The following is an 18,162-nucleotide window of genomic DNA, read 5'->3' on the forward strand; positions in this document are numbered from 1 at the left end:
TTGATCTGATGTTGATCCGGTAGTGTTTGATCTGATGTTGATCCGGTAGTGTTTGATCTGATGTTGATCCGGTTGTGTTTGATCTGATGTTGATCCGGTAGTGTTTGATCTGATTTTGATCCGATAGTGTTCAAACTAATGTTGATGGGGTAGTGTATGATCTGATGTTGATCCGGTAGTGTTCGATCTGATGTTGATCCGGTAGTGTTTGATCTGATGTTGATTTGGTAGTGTATGATCTGATGTTGATCCGGTAGTGTTTGATCTGATGTTGATCCGGTAGTGTGTGATCTGGTGTTGATCCGGTAGTGAGTGATCTGATGTTGATCTGGTAGTGTATGATCTGATGTTGATCCGGTAGTGTTTGATCTGATGTTGATCCGGTAGTGTTTGATCTGATGTTGATCCGGTAGTGTTTGATCTGATGTTGATCCGGTAGTGTTTGATCTGATGTTGATGCGGTAGTGTATGATCTGATGTTGATCCGGTAGTGTTTGATCTGATGTTGATCCGGTAGTGTTTGATCTGATGTTGATCCGGTAGTGTTTGATCTGATGATGATTCAGTAGTGTTTGATCCGATGTTGATCCGGTAGTGTTTGATCTGATGTTGATCTGGTAGTGTTCAATGTCAACTTGAGTACTACTTACTAACCACAGTATTTACTATTGCCATTGATATGCAATATGCATTGTTAAAAAGTTAGGTTACTTTTTGTAATCATGGTTCCCTGAAAGAGAAGACGACCACCTAAACCTCTTATGGGATAAGCCTCGTATTCAATGAGCTCTTTATATCAGAGCTGCCGATAGGCCCCTTCCTGGGGTGATGTCCTACCGACTGATTAAACAGTCAACCCACAGAAGCCTTGTTCTCTTTTTGCATTGAACCCATGAGGGCAACTGATATGACCTCGGTGTTTGGTGGTCTACTCTTTCAGGGAACCAGGGTTATGGTAAATAATCTAACGTTCTCTTTCAATTCAAAGATGACCGCCAAAACATGCTTATGGGAAAGTATACCAGAGCAGTCACGAGGGAGAAGGAATGGCAGCATACGAGGGATGCATCAGAACCTCATAACCCAAGGTTAGCAGTGCAAGCTTGCAACGTCAAGAACCCTTGTGCCTAATGAAGGCAAAAATGGATCTATCATATTAAGGCCATAGAGCCTGGAGAAAGTATGTGGCATAGTCCAGCTAGCCACAGTACAAATATCAGATAGCAAGGCCCCTCTGAAGAGGGCCCAAGATTTAAGTGTGAGTGTGCGGCTACCCACCCAGGTGGGGGCAAGCCAGCATTATCATTCACAGTTGAGACTGTGTCCACAATCCAGTGAGACAGTCACTGCTTCAAGAGGGGCTGTCCTAGGGTCCATATATCATGATAGACAAAGAGCTGGTAAGAATGACGCAGAGCTCTTGTCCTAACAACATAACACCTCAATGCCTGCACTGGGCAGAGGAAGTTCAATCTCCTATACTCCTCCAAAGAAAACGGAGGTGGATGGAGAGACTCCAGTTCCATAGATTGATTTATATGGAAGGCTGTGATCACCTTAGGGAGGAAAGCAGGATTTTTTACTTAGTGACATCCTGCTGCCATCGTCCCAAATATGCATACAGGAGCTGTGCACCGACAGCGCCTGTAGCTCACTGACCCACTTTGTGGAGGTGATAGCAGAGAGGAAGGCTGTCTTCATAGATAGATACTTCAGCTCTATGGAGTGTATAGGCTCAAAAGGGGCCTTCGTGAGAACCTCCAATAAAATATCGAGACTCCATTCGGGGAGAATGAACGCGCACCCGGAGATTCAGAATCAACGGGGGCATGGCACTCAGAAATGGCCGCCAAGTACACCTTCAGTGTAGTAGGTGACCTACCGGCCAGGCGGCGAGTGCCAGGCACAAGAGCGCTTGAGCACCGTGTGTACTGAGGGCACCGTGTGCACCAATCAACACTGTGCGCCATGCGCACCGTGTGCAGCGAGCACTGTGGCCGATATGCACACCGAGTACCGCGTGTACATAGCACTATGTGCACTGAGCATACCAAGCACCACAACCTCTAAGTACTAGACGCCTCTTGCACCGAGCATCGTGCGCACCAAGTGTATTGAGCTGCCTCTGCCTCCGCCACCACCAGGAGCAGAGCAGCAGGAGCTGCCTATACCTTCGCCACTTCCACCAGCAGAGGTTGAATACCTGCTGGTTTCACCCCCACCAATGTTGGAGGACTGCTTTCCGTTACAGGGTACGAGGGAAATGTGCCCTGCAAAAAAAAAAAAAAAAAAAAAAAAAAAAAACATACTGTATGCATTATAAAATAGCTACACATTGTAGGGATACATATGGAACACATATAAGACTTTTAAATACTGGTACAATTATGTAAACAAGAACAACAACCACAAGAAGAAGAAGAAGAAGAAGAAGAAGAAGAAGAAGAAGAAGAAGAATTAACAAGTGCTCTACATTAAAATTAACATGGTTAAAGATTGTGTTGGAATTTTGACTGTACTTGTATACGTGTCTCTCTGCTGAGTAATGCCACGGAAATGTGTAACCTTTCAATTCATCATTTGTTAAAAGGTAACGAAATGGTTAAACACCCTCAGAAACCGGGCTCTTACACATGTTCTTGCTCATAAGCTCTGACAAAAACAAAGTTGCTAGGAAATGCATATGCATAGTTGAACCAGAAAAAAAAAGTTCTATGCTGTGTTAGGCATTATTTTATGTTGATCACATAGGGGCCTAGTATCACGGTAAGTAGCTATGGGTAATGTTAATCTGAAACAAACATGTCCTTGTTTGCTGAACGGCTGTCCTTACCTGTTTAAACAACCTATATACGAAAAAAGTGAAGTAGACAACACAGATACTGGAATAACAAATTCTGCATTAGATCCTGTGGAGTGCCATATGTAAAAAAAAAATCGTTAATATTTTACTTTTATATTTTTTCCAGATTTAACTTAAATCTTGTATTTATTCTCAGATTTAACTTATATCTTGTATTTTCCCCCAGATTTATAAGTGTTCAGAAAATAAATAAATGTTTTTCTGGCTAACCAATTTAGCCCATTATCATTCTAGAGGCAAAGACCAAACAGATTTTAAAATGCTTTATATATATACACACACACATAAGTTCAAATATATTTACATACGTTCAAATAAAAGCAATATTTGTGCATCTCAGTAAATTCCATATACTAACTTTAAACCCCCTGCATAACTAATTGAGCAAATAAGTAGAAATAAAAATACAAATTAACATCTATTTATTTTATATTCAGGGTGAGTTGTGGTTAGGTGAGGTTCCAGTCATTTAGAAATCTGGTTGGCAGAATTTGCATGCCACACTATATTGCATGCAGGCACTGGCTTTCAAGTGTAAAGGCAAACAGAGGATTTAATCGTCCTGAGTGTCAAGCTAGTTTTATATATCACATTTTATTTTCTCATAAAATGTGCTTTTGATGTGGTATTTGTATCAATATATTACCCACAGTCTACCATATCAGATTACTGTACTTTATTGCCAACTGAATATAAATAAAGATTAAAGGTTGGATTATGTTCTAAAATCAAGTTCTAAAAATCACATCTATTATTTTTTAACTCCTGTGACGGATGAATACCCAAAGTATCAAGAATTTAGAGATGCTTAAGAACTTCTCAGTTGCTTTTAAACTTGATGTGGGCAGACTATAAATTGTATAGATGGCATTAGACTCTAAAAACTACAAAATACAAAAGCGGGATGCTGGGGGTTACTTTGAATCTAAAAGAAAACTATTGAACACATTAAGGGAGCTTCTAGAGCACTATTCAGACACTGTGGATGGCCTCTGTGTAAAGGGATCACCATGCAGGAAGTTTTGAATGGCTCAGTTCTGCATTGAAAGATACAGAACTTCTCACACGCCAGACATTTACATCGGCACAGTGGCTTTTCAGAAAAATGTTTTGTCGTGTGGGACAGAAAACTAAAAACTGATGTTGATAACAGAAATAGCAAATAGTAACTCTATGGACACTAATGAAATTTCCAGTACAGTTTGTCCATATATGTCTTTTATTTATGTACGTTTGTTGTATTGTTCATTCTGTAGCTGGAGATTCCTCAGACCCATGGTTTGTCCTACAATACAGTAGACCATTGGGAAATCGAACGTTCTTCTGTGAAGCTACTCACAAAGTTGGGAGCTGGTCAGTCCGGGGACGTGCATGAAGGACTGTGGAATGAGACTACACCTGTTGCACTGAAAACACTGAAGCCAGGTAAATATGCTTGATTTCATAAGGCAGACAGAAGTTATGGGTCGAGCATGGTATCTGTCAAATTGAATTTTAAACAAGAGAAACTCTCTGTAGTGCAGCAGCATGTTTAATCTCTTGAGATGTAACTTGCATTGCTCAATAGCTGTTTGGTACACTCATTAAATTTGCCACACATGGATACAAGCTTTATTTTTGCTTCAGAATATTTTTGAAGCTATCTGGGTTTTTTTTGTTATTTAAATATTTCTCCCAGAACTAACTTGGCATAGTTACAATCTTAATGAAACGAATTGGGTAAACATTGTTTTAAAGTCTGTGAAGTCTTCTGATTGCATCTTGTTAACAAGGTCATTTTAATATTGCATCCTCAAGGACTAACAGTTTTTCTGTAGATTTTTTTTTGTAGATCAGTATACAATGATCCTTTTGTATTTGTATACTACTGATCCCTTTACTGTTAACTTGGTGTTTGTTTTTCAAATGCCAAATACAGTTGAACCCATGTCTACTAGTAGCCTAACTAACAAATCAGGTTAAATAAAGTATCCCTAAGGCACATGTTACTAGTTTTGTAAGTCTTATTTTCCTTTTGCAAAGCAAATGAGGCAAACTGCACGTTGGTGTAAAGATAGACACCTGCAGTCTCATTATAGTTAAAGGAAAAGGGATGATATGTTTTTAAACTTAACACTGGGAGATCTAACATTTTAGAACCGGGGTTATGGAAATCAACACTCTTTAGTGTATCTCTGTCTGTAACAATATCTACAGTACAGTGCCTGAAAAGGTCCTGCTAAGTCCACCAAGTTTAGATAACTTAAATAGAATCCTATATTGGTTGTAAATAGGATAACATAAAATAGATTTCAAGATATAAACTGGAATGTGTAGCTTCAAATTGTAGAAACAAATCTATGGAAGTACTCTCTTCACTAAGATAGCATGAACAAAACTACCTGTTAAGAGGATTGCTGGGAAACTTATTCCCGTTTCTTTTGGTCCCTAGATGAAACTCACAAGCCTTATTATCTCCACAGTTCCTGAGTGGTTTCTCAATGGATAGCTATGCACTTCAATAACAACAGCTGGTTTTCTTTCCCCCTATTTTTAGGGTGCTGAAGGGTACCTTCAGAGTAAGCAGACACCTCTTACTTAGATCTCAGATCAGAGAGAGCAGTAAGGGAAACAGCAAGAAAAAGACAGTGGTTGATGGCTTGAATAATTCATAATTCCGTGGGGTATTTTTCTCAATTTGCTGTATCAATGAATACATTTTCATATTTTGGCTGAGATTTTCATGATTTTTTCATAAATCCAAAAAATGCTGAAAAGTCCTTGATAACTCTTAAAGTTTATTGTAGTAAAAGCCTAACAAATATAGCATAGCGAAAGCATGGTAAAGCATAGATAAGCATGGTAAAGGAAAAAAAAAAAAAAAACCTTTGGTAAATGCATAGTATAACCATGGAAAGTACCATGGTACACACTTATAAGGGAGCACTGTAATGCATTGCTTTCTTTATCTCTAATTGACCCTCAAATGCTCACCATTTCCGTGTGCATGGTTTCATGCATACACAACTCTATCAGTTGTTGATAATGGCTAACTTTTGAGCCATTCTGTAGCCTTGATTTCTTTCCTGTAAATGGAATGTTACTCACACAACTGATTAATGCATTATGGAAAACTGCAGCTCTACTGTGTACTATATTCTTGAATAAACTAAGCTGCACATCCCTGTGGTAAGTAAGTTTCAGTACTGTTGGACAAAACCGAAGACACAAGAGATTTTGATAGAGCTCAGCTGGAATTGAACTCAGTATCCCAGACAGACACATTGTTGATGTTTCATGAAGCTGAAAATATATATATACACACACACACACACACACACACACACACACACACACACACACACACACACACACACACACACACACACACACACACACACACACACATACATATATATATATACACATTAACTTGAAAGGGGAAATTCCATTGCAAGGGTGCTGTAAAAAGAATAATAGTTGCACTTTCCTGCTTGAGCACCACTATTCATTGTTCCACTTGCAGTATATTATAGCTTGGCTTGTCAGAATGATGGTGATTCTTATGAGCAGCTCTGTGAAATAAATGTGTCCTTGAGATACCCATACCAGATCATCTATATTTTACAAGTTCACCTCACACATTGACAGAGGGATATAGGGGGTGAGTTTCAGGTTCCATTCAAAGCAAGAGTAAGGCACTGTTCAGCCAATCAGGAACATCCTACAATAAGGTTAGTTTCACATGCACACAATCAATTAGGTAGTTGAGCCCTATAAGAAATGGAAAAAAATAGATAATGAATCTCAAAAGAAAAAGAAATGTGTTTTATGGAAGATGAAATGAGTTGTGCAGTTCTTGTGTGGGGTGTATGAAAACGTGGACCGGACCGGCAGTGAGAACCAGACTTAAAAGCACTACAGCCCTTATCATAAGGATGTATGTGTGAATGAGAGTCCACACCACCCTTTATTTCAGAAAGGATGTGTAGCCTTGAAACACAAAAAGAACCTCAGAGAACCACCTTTTTCCTGATAGAATGTGTATTAAGTTTGGAAATGTAGATGCCTAGCCATTTATGGCTTTGTTGCTAACCTACTGTGCATGTCTCTCTGGCTTTCAGTAGCACAGTTGCTTTTGTTTTTACTTAAAGGCGGCACTTTGATGGTGCTGCCATTTTGGAAGATTAATATTGTACCTGGCCTGTGACCCCTGCGTGCTGTCTTAAGAAGAAAAAGAAAAGGTCAGTCACACAGCACAGGCATTAAGCGATTGGTGTTATCTACGCAGACGAGTTTACCCTGCTCTGTGTTGCTCTGACCCTTCCCAGTGATTAGATTACAGTTCCTTTCTGAATTGCTGCTCACTGTGTGGGAAGGAACAGTTCATACCTAATGGATACCCATAAAGTCTATAATTACAATATGGGAGGAATAATGTACTGTGCTCAAGACGAGGGCGGTAGCACTCATTTGAGAAATTATTTCGATTAATCTTGTATCCATTGAAATCCCTGTTGAAATAGCTCCAAGAGGTTGGTAAAGCTTTTGAATAGCAACAATTTACACAGTGCTCAGAAGCAAAATACTGTATATATAATGCAACAAATAACTAAAAAAGCATTTCATTGGGTATTATTGTGAAAAGGGGATTAGACTCGAAGCACTATTTTAAATACAGATTTCTTACAAATAAAAGGGATTGTTAACCTCAAGGGAAATATTTCATTTCAAGCCAGTTCCATGTATAATGGAAGTGTGTTTAAACTGCAGTGCCCTGCTCTGTTTTTCCACAGTAGCTGGAGGTAGGCAGCTCTGTATTTCTGACCAGATAGAAGAGGCTGCTCAAGTGGCTGCAGGAATAGCTTACCTAGAATCCCAGAACTATATCCATAGGGATTTGGCTGCCAGAAACGCGCTAGTTCGTGAAAATAACAACTGCAAAGTAGCTGATTTTGGGCTTGTCAGTATATTCATGATAAGCTTTCTGTAACTGTGTTAATATTTTGTTGTGCTGTATTTTCACATGTCTAAAACTTTGAATGTGACTACTGCTAAAATATAAATATGTCTATGGAATTGAGGGGTGTGAAAAAGATTAGTGTAACAGTTGCTGATTGACTTTTAAAGCATAATCATGCAAAAATCTCCACCAATGCAAACTACCGCATCTCCATTTAAAACCTACTACTGTCTAGTGTGAAACCCATAATGGAGTTGAATGAAATGATTGGTTCATTCTACTTTATGTAAGTTGGATGCATAAAATGTAGCACAACTGTTGTATTATTGTCTATGTTCTGTCATTTAGGAAAGAAGTTGTGTATGAGGCCAAACTAGGAACTAAATTCCCTGTGAAATGGACAGCACCTGAATTTAAACAAATATTCCATCAAATCGGATGTGTGGTCCTTTGGAATCCTACTGTATGAAATAGTGACCTTTGCAAAGACGCCTTACGTTGGTGAGTTTTTACAAGGCATCGTGCATAACCTGGGATTACCTCATAATGCTTTAAGTGCGGTTCAAACATTGAATTAATAACACTGAGGAGACCACTAGCTGAAATGTTGGTTTGGCTGTGCATGGTCTAATAGTAATGTTGGTGTTGTATGTCTTCTCTTTTTAAAGGCCTAACAAACTATCAGGTGATCCAGGAGCAGGCCATAGGGGTGCTGAATGCCCTGCCCTCCCAGCTGCCGCCCGCAGCTTTATGAGATCAAGACTGAGTGCTGGAAAGACGAAGCTAATGAGCGGCCCACATTTGAAATGCTGCAGTGGAAACTTGAAGATTATTTCAATTTAGATGTTACATCCTATGACAATGCTTGTGCTTAATATGCAAGTTAACTTCAGGAATTGTATAACCTCCATGTAAATTCACTTAAAGTAAATCAGCTGTGTAATTTATGCAATTTACTGTGCTTCCCCCATGTGATCCAATACTTGTATGTACACATTCACCATGATTTAGGGGACTTTGCTGTGCTTTTACCATAATAATAACACAGTCACTTTTTACATGGTCGTTTTTTTGCGGTTACTGTAGTCTAGGATTTGTTTGGAATATAAACTGCTATAAATTCTAATTGTTTGTATCCATTACACAGGGCACGGTTGACACAACTAGTTTCAAATGACATCTTTTTAAGCAGTTTTCACCATTTTGAGAAATGAGATTTTGCTTGAACTCACACAGGAAAATAACTGGAAAAGGTTCCCTGAAGATTTGCCTTATGATTCAGTTTTAAGGTACTAGATTTTAATATTAGAAAGAAAGGACCATGTTTTTTTTTAAAGGTTAAGTACTGTATGCATGTATTTGCCACATCTTTTAACTCCAAGGCACTATTCTATTTAATTGACTTTAAAATCTGACATTTTAGACATTTGTATTTCCGCTAATTTAAATATTACTAGTTGATAATACTATAAATCTTTGTATTGATTTATGTTCATTCATTTAGTTAACCTGCTGTAAAAAACCTTTTTTTTTTTTTTTTTTTTTTTTTTTTTACCATAAGGAGATCCCATTTTATTATTTGTTTACAACCTGCTTATGACATATACAACCTCCCCCAGAAGCATACCAGTTCTGCTCACAGATTTATAGTAAAGACAAGGTTTGAACGAGAGAGGAGACGTGCATGTGCCTGAGTCAGGGAATGTAAATAGCAAATAAGGTGTGGTCTGTGCAGAAGCAGAGTGCACATGGGGGTGAAATGAATGTTACACAAGGCTCATTGATCACCATTCCAGGGGTAAAGTGAAGCTGTTTCGCCCAGTCATTCTCCATTGAAAGTGAGTTAATGGCATTGAGGTACCATACGTATGGACTGATTTTTCTCATACTAATCTTTGCTATATACATTCTATATATTTAGATGGGACAAATAGCTGTTTAAGGAAACCAGGATATTTAGCAAGCAAGGTGTCTGGGGTGTGGAAATGAACGCACCGCCCCTCGAGAAAGGGATAGCACTTTTGATACTGTTTTGCTCTATTTATATTTTTTGTAAGTTTGTTGAGGGGAGGATTGCCTATTCCAGCGGTTTTCAAACTGGAGTCAGAGTACCCCTGGGGGTACTTGAGCGCTCCTTAGGGGGTAAGCGAGAAAATCCTGTAATGGCAGGCAACAGATTTTTATTTATTTATTTATTTTTAATTTATTTACCACATTGTAATACTTTGCAACTTAGCAATCAAATTAACAATATTGAATCTCCTTTCAAATCAAACCAGATCTGCCTTGTGTAGGTGTGTCTACCAATCCTCACTATGAATGACTACGTTATCTAAATAAGCTGACGCATATGGAGTGTGTGGGCATAATATTTTATCCATGTTGCCGGGGCTCCGTGCAAACCAAATGGCAAAACCCTATACTGGAACAAACCTTTGGGTATAACAAAGTGTGACCTGGTTGGCTGCAGGGGTGAGGTCAGACCAGGGAAATAAAACCACAACAAGGACTAGCAAACTCAGCGTTTTATTAAACAAACAAAAATAAATATTTAAACAGAACAAAAACACTGATATAAACAAAAGGGTACAAGAGCCAAAACAAAACAACACAACACAACCCAACACAACACGGAACAACGAACACAACCCTGCACTCTCAACCCTGGGAGGCCAAACTGCAGGTCTTTTATATTCTGGCCAATGGGTCAACTAGCTAGTAATTACCTCATTACCACTCGGCCAGAGTCTACACAAGTTTAATAAGGATACGTGACTGTGAGCTAATTAAATACTTAATCAGTCACACATCTTCACGAGGTATCCAAAACAATGACAAAACAATAACAAATAATGACGGGTGGCAACTCACTCGTCCTGCCAAACAACAATATAATTCAAATAATACATAATAATATTGGCTTCTTGCTGTCATATAATACATAACTCAAACAATAACTAATAATAATAAACAAATACATAAAATGGGGCGGGACACTCCGCCACACAAAGGTTGTTTTTTCTTTTGCCCTTTATCCCCCCTAATATCCCCCAGTCAAGTCAAGTGTAGTTAAATATTTAGCTTTTGCCAATTTTTCAATTAATTCATCGACCCTGGGCATGGAATAAGCGTCAAATTTTGACATTTCATTAGTTTTCTTAAAGTCATTGCAAAACATTTATGTACCATTTGGCTTTGGCACCATAACTATAGGACTAGTCCACTCACTACTGGACTCCTCTATGATTCCCAGATCTAATTTCTTTTTTCTGTGGAGATAAAAGTTATGATAAATTAATTGGAACATAAATCCTTAAGCTATCTTGAGACAAGTAAACATGTATTTGGAAAACTTCTCAAGACACGCCTTTAGCTAGTGTGATAAAGTATGGGGTAGAATAGCAGAGAGATAAAAGGGAGATATATTGGTCCCCTATCGCTAGGAGCGTATACTCCATGTACCGCTGCAGGTGCAGTGGAGACAAGAGATGTAGTTTTCTGTCTCTCTGAACTACATCTCCCAGAAGGCAATGGTCTAATGAGGCCAATTTGGCTATAACAAATTAGTTAATTATACAGCTGATTACAATTAACTAATAAGGGCTGGTATAAAAGACCAGTGCAAATAGTACTTGATTGGTGGTGTTAGCATGAGGTGTGGTTGGAAACACTGCTGAAGGAACAACGAGTTTTGGTACTGCAACTGGATAGATAGATAGATAGATAGATAGATAGAGCCTTTTGGTTTAAGAAGGGGAGCAGGAATTAGCCCTCTCCTTTTATAGACAGGGACTAAATGAGGGAAATCACCAAAGTTAAGGTAGAGCTCAGAGCTAGTTTTTTTTTTTTTGTTTGAATTTTCTACAGTTATTTATTTTATTTTTTTTTGCATTTAAAGGCCAGTTGCCCTATTGCTATGGTTTGGACTGAATAAATAAAACACTTATTTAGTGCATATTACTTGTCAGTACTATATAAGCCTATAACCCAGAAACCCCAGAAATGACATAACTGTGTGAGGATAGCAGCCTTGCCACACTACCAAAAGGGGGTGCTATCTCACACATGGTGGTAGTGGTGAGATTGTTTTTTTTTTTTAACCTGACGGGGTATTCTAGGCAATTTATCCCTGACTTTACCACAAAAGCGGCTCCTCTTACAGATTTAACCAGGGCCCCTGATGGTCAAATGGAGTCCTGAGAGCGAGGCTGCATTCCAAACTTCCTGTGTTAATTACCCCAGATTTTAGTAAAGAATTTGTGTTGCAAAAAGATGCATCCGAGGTAGGGGTGGGGGCTGTTCTTTCTCAGTAGGTAGATGGAGAGGAACACCCGATATTGTTCCTTTAGTAGGAAGTTGTCACCACCAGAGAAACTATGCGGTGGTAGAGAAGGAGTGCCTCGCTGTTACGTGGGCTGTAGAAGCCCTGAGATATTACCTGCTGGGGAGACGATTCAAGTTAGTTACCGATCACGCTCCCCTCACGTGGATGCAATTAAACAGAAAAGAACGCAAGGGTGATGAGGTGGTTTTTAAGCATACAAGCCTTTAAATATACACTTGAGCACAGAACAGGGTGAAAGCACGAGAATGCAGACGGCCTCCCCAGAGTCTATTGCCTCTCGGCGCAGGTCACTCGCCCCTATGGGTCTGAGCTAAGGGGGGAATATGTGGTCAGGTATGGGGTAGAATAGCAGAAGGGAGATATATTGGTCCTCGTATCACTAGGAGCGTATACCTCAGAAATGACATAACTGTGTGAGGATAGCAGCCTCACCACACTATCAAAAGGGGGCGCTATCTCACACTATGTATAGACAATACCTTACTATAATGATCTAGGGTTTTACCACAATATCCTTCTATATCACCATCAAAACTACATTCATATCCAAGTGTAATTAAAAGCTAGACATGAGCATATGAATATATATATTTTACAGTAATCCTAGAATTCTGACTATAAATATGATTGACTCATTTTGGATATGATTTAAGGTTTAGACAATATTCGGCTTTGATTCAATTCAATGTTATCACGTATCAGTGTTTGTTTCAACATACAAAAACAAATCGACAAGTCTTGTTGAAAGTAAATACCTTATTTTATTAAAGTTACAAAAATAAGAGTAGACTGTATTAGATTGTAGTAATTCATTTTCAATATATAATCAAGTATTATACGAAATATGTTCAAGACAAATTAACCATATATTCAGTTGTAATTAAGATTCTAAATACATTTAACATTCAACAATGCATTCATATTTGATCATGTAATTCAATATAGGTTAATATTACTTCATAGATGTGTCCTGCTGAATGTAGCATGTGGTGGACCATAAGGTCAGAAAGCACTGCCCCCCTTCCCACACAGGAAGTATGTGGTAGGCTCTCCGTGCGTAATAAAAGAATGACTACCTCGATTATTGGACAGAAACCAGGTCACGCTGAAGAGGAGTCAACAATTGCTTACAAAAGTATAAATATCAAACATTGTAAAGGTTTGTCAGTCTTTTCATCTCTTTCCAATTGACTCCATAGACCCATGTGCTTTCTGATACAAACATATGCACTGAGCTGTACTGAGGCCTTGTCCAAAGCCAGTTTGGAACTCATGCACATGTGTTTAGATCGGAGGTATAGCCTTCTTACATATAAAGTATTTTTGAATCAAAAATCATTTGTCAGCTTATTTTTTTTTTACTACAATAGACATGTGTTTAGTTACCAGTCCTTATATGTGAAGAAAGTTGAAACAGCCACACAATGAAGAATTACTGTATATAATAATAATCTTTATATACAGTAGTACCTTTCATAGCGGACCACCATCACAAAGCACTTTACAAAATGCAAGACTAGGGTGTGTGAACTATGCATCAGTTGCAGGGTCACTTACAACAACGTCTCACCCGAAAGACGGAGCACAAAGAGGTTCAGTGACTTGCTCAGGGTCACACAATGAGCCAGTGGCTGGTTACAAGCTTGTTTCTTTAACCACTGGACCACACAAACTCCTATATAGTTTTCTCTTCATTGTTAAAAAGTGTTTCAGTTTAGAACCTGGTCTTCAGTTTGTAGTCCTCTTCAGTTAAAGGATTTTTTCAGATTTAGTAGCAACAAATGTCTTTTTATTCATCTTTTGAATTAAGATCTTTTCATCAAGAGGTCATTTTCGTCAGCTGTGTTTTAGGTTTTGGTCCTTGAAGCTAGAATGTTCAGAGTTGTTGAGTCTTCAGCGATTCAGTCCAATTGTACAAACTTAGATGTTTCTGTGTCGCTTTTCCAAGAGTAGTATTGTTTTTTTTTTGTTTTTTTTTATCTGTTTCAAACAGAATCCTTGGAGAAAGTACTTGGAGAGAGAGAGTCCTTGGAGAAGTTGATGATGTTTTTCTTGACATTTCTAGAGAGAGATTTCTTGAGACCTATGCTGTAAGCATTTTTATAACATTTGAGAATAGGTATACCTCTCAGATTATTGTCATTCAATTGATTGATTCTACTAGTCATTACATGGGTAAATCCTCAATCAGGTCACTTTTATTGGCTGTTTTGAGGGTAAGCAGATGACATAACTTCAAACAAATACCTCCCTTCTTCATTTGAACAAAAGCTTGTAAATAACAGAAAAAGCATTCAGTTAAAAATACTCTTATGAAGAAACTTTTCCTAAGTTATTCATGTTCACATAATAATCACATTTCCATTTTTCTGATGTGTTTTCACACATTGCAATACCAAAATAAATCCTTTAAATCCCATAAGTACCATTCCAATGAATTAATTTGATTTTAATCCATTTCTTGAATGATACATTACTTAATTTTTTTGTGATTTAAGTAAGGCTTTTAATACACTACATTTTCTATGTTTAACTTTAAGAAGAATATCGTTTTTGTGCAGTTAACATTTTCCCAGCAAAAACAATATTAATTTAATTCTAAACTGAACCATCTCCATCGTCCACTAGAAAGCAGTATTACTCTATTTTTGACATGATCTCTTATTGAATACCCATTTGGATTCACAATGTCTGGTCGCTAGGATTTTACTTGCTGATTTGTCTAGTGGCTCTACCAAATCCATTGCTATTCTTTTAAAAGGTGTATCAATTATTGGCTCTAAAATGAGTACGTGGACTGGTTTTTTGACAATCTGTACAGGGATTGCAATAATCTTTTACATCTTGATAGAAGCTTAACCAAAACAATTGACTATGAGCTAGATGCATTCCCTTTTGCTTGTAATTCTTTGGAACTAGCAGATGTTCTTTTTTCTTTGCCATTACTTGGTACAACCCAGTATCACAAATCATTTCTCACAATATAGTATCGCCTTCAGCAGGATTCCATTCACCATCATCACCTCTTTTTTTACATTAGCTAACAGGAGATCTGAAGCCTGGTCATGACGAAATGTAGTGCCATGAACTGCCAACTGCTCTAGTACATAACTTTCCCCAGTCTCCTCCAACACCAGGGGCGGTTTCTCTGTCTCTCTGGCAATATCCTGCTCAGTTCACTGAAATGACCTGTCTTTAGCACTTGTGTAGTGTTTTCTCCCACCAATGTTCCAATTAGGTTGCTCTCACTGAATTACCAAAGCACTACCCAAATTTGCCAGAGCCACACCCTTTTCTCATTCACTTCAACTGACAGCATAAAAGCATGGGTTCCCTCTGCAACATTTACTAAATTAATTTGCCCAGTTATATTCCTCATTTCCCCAGTTTTGCTTCCTCACAGTGCACTGCATGGGTTCAAATTCATTTGAACACTGTACCGCTATGTGACCCCACTCATTACACCGGTAACTCCTGTCATTTTTCTTAGCCCTTTTAAAGCCATTGGCAAACTTATCATAACCTGTATAAGGCTCTTTCCCCCTTAACCCCAGTCCCTTCACTGTCGTTGACCTCTCTTCAGTGTCCCCCTTCCCATTCTCCAATACAGCCTTACCCGGAGTCTTGGGAAAACCAGTAACTCGGGCTGGGGGTCACCAGTTGCTCTGAGACGGCCCAGAGTAGGGTGTACAGGTCAGTTCCTCAGCAGCCAACTGTCGTTCTACTAAAGCAACAAATTAGTTGAGGTTGGTGGGGAAACTTTGCCCTACTCACTTTCTCAACATGGGTGGTAAGCCACGCAAAAAATGATCCAGCACAAGGATTTGCACAATTCTAGCGGAGGAGTTGAGCTCTGTTCATGCCACCTTTGTACAAGATGTATTAGGTCAAACATCTGTGATCTCGGTGCCTGTCCTTCCTGGTACTGCCACTTATAAAAACACTGGGCTCACAATGTGGAAGTTATGCCAGCACGTGCCAGGATCTTCGCCTTCAGTCTCCCGTAATCCTCAGCAGTCTCCGATTCCAGGTCGCTGTAGGCTTTCTGGGTATCACCGACTAAGAATGGGACCACTATACTAGCTCACCGTGCCTTTGGCCAGGACTCCTCTCTACAGCTATCACAAAGGGTAACAGATATGCCTCCATGTCATTGTGAGGGAAATTTATGTATTCTAATATAATTCTATATTTTTCTTCTATGTGTTGAGTTAATCCTGCATTCTTTCTCTCATTTCCCCTCACCCAACTTAAAATGCAAGCTTCAAAAGAAACTAAGGAAGCAGTCTGCGGATCTGCTAGCCAGGCCAGGAAGAAATGAACAAGATTGTGTTGATTAGATAAGTATACCAGTCCAAGTGGCTCAAGAAAGTGTGTCTGTCTTTCTAAACAGTCAGACTCTGATCAAATGGTTGTCTCTAGTCCAGGTGTTAATGTGTCTATTGAAATTTATGAGTAACTCTAATTGGGTTAGAGAATGTCTTTGAAGTAGCTTTGCCAGTCAGCAAACCTTTAAAATGTTTAGATGAGTATACATAGTTTTCCTAAAACTTTCTAAATACAAGATTGACACTAACATTTTGTTTATAAATTTCTTAAACTAACAATACCAAACACTATACACATTGATTGCTGTATGTCAGACTGTATTTGACATACAGCAAATACAATGTCGCTATGATATTAAGGATTGAAAATATGTTTTGTGCCTTTCAATGACATTTGGCACATGCATGGTTAAATCTGTAAAAAATAAGTTACAATTTAAAATGAGCAAATAGTACTTTATAACCAAATATAATTTGTGTTACTCAGGCTCTGAGTAGTCATATATAATAAGGTATGGAGTTATTCATCTTTTTGTGGGCAACATGAATATGAAGGTTTTATAGAGACAGGAAGGAGCACAGTCAAGTTATTAATAAAATAGGCTTTTTCTTAAGTTACCTTTTAAAAAGATATTTGATGGACAGCCTTATCCAAGGCATGGACAACATATCTGTGAAGATCAAGGACACACTTTTTTCTAAGGACGACTGCCAATGCGGTTACATTTTGGTTTAATCCCAAATGATTGGCTGGTGTCTCAGACCACCCATCTCATGCCAATTTTAAATACTGGAAATCGAATGAGTTCGGGGCATTGATTTTTCCACCCATTCAAATTCTATTCTGGACCTGTTTTTTGAGGAATCATCTATATATCTGGAAGCTACAGAAGATGCCTTGTTGGAGAAAACCTTCTTCAACTTAAGAACTTTGATATGCATTGGAACTAAACTGCAACCAAAAGACAATATATTTGAAGAGGATTAACTGCCACTGACTTTCTATGCGGGATTTTAAAGAGAAAAACTTCACACATTGTTCTTGGAAATCTAACAATTTGCAACGAAACTCCAGGACTGTTGAATCAAGTTTTGCAAATTAATGGACTCTTTTTACAACTGGACTTTGAAACATTCCTGCTCTTAAAACCTTTCTTCAAGCTCCACAAGGGTAAATATATAATTCTTAAACTATCAAGAGGTGCCTATAGCTATTAGATTTAGAATATCTATTATGTTTCTTAAATTGTCTGTTTTTTTTTTGATTGAAACAAGGTGCACTTTTACGGAGAGTAAACAGTCATGATTTAATCAATTAAAATTAAGCCAGAACTGCGAATTACTATTGGAGTAATGTATTGCTGTAGTTTATAGCATAATTGGTGAACTATAGTGACTAAGTTATTTAATAGTAATTTGTGAGGAATCCACATTGTGATATGACCTTAGATGTAAAAACTTAAATATACACAACATCTGCCATCATTTCCCGCAAGACATGACTGGGCCATATAGGCGATGTTCCTCCTTTCAGACCCTAATGCAGTTTGTGCCAATAAAAGTTTATTCGTCTCCTGTTGCCTTGTGAAGTTCTGTTGTTGTTGAGTCTTGCCGTTGTTCTTATTGATTGCGGTTTGTCTCCTGTTGGAGAGCCGTCACTTGCAGCAATGCTTTCAATATATCC

At 38.3% G+C, this 18,162-nt stretch overlaps 1 pseudogene; it reads left to right on the forward strand.

Moving 5' to 3' along the window:
* The first annotated feature begins 1,842 nt into the window (after nucleotides 1-1,842).
* LOC121315353 lies at nucleotides 1,843-8,762 on the forward strand (annotated as a pseudogene).
* Nucleotides 8,763-18,162: the final 9,400 nt, after the last annotated feature.

Source organism: Polyodon spathula, chromosome 5 (assembly GCF_017654505.1).
Source record: "Polyodon spathula isolate WHYD16114869_AA chromosome 5, ASM1765450v1, whole genome shotgun sequence".
NCBI classification, from domain to species: domain Eukaryota; kingdom Metazoa; phylum Chordata; class Actinopteri; order Acipenseriformes; family Polyodontidae; genus Polyodon; species Polyodon spathula.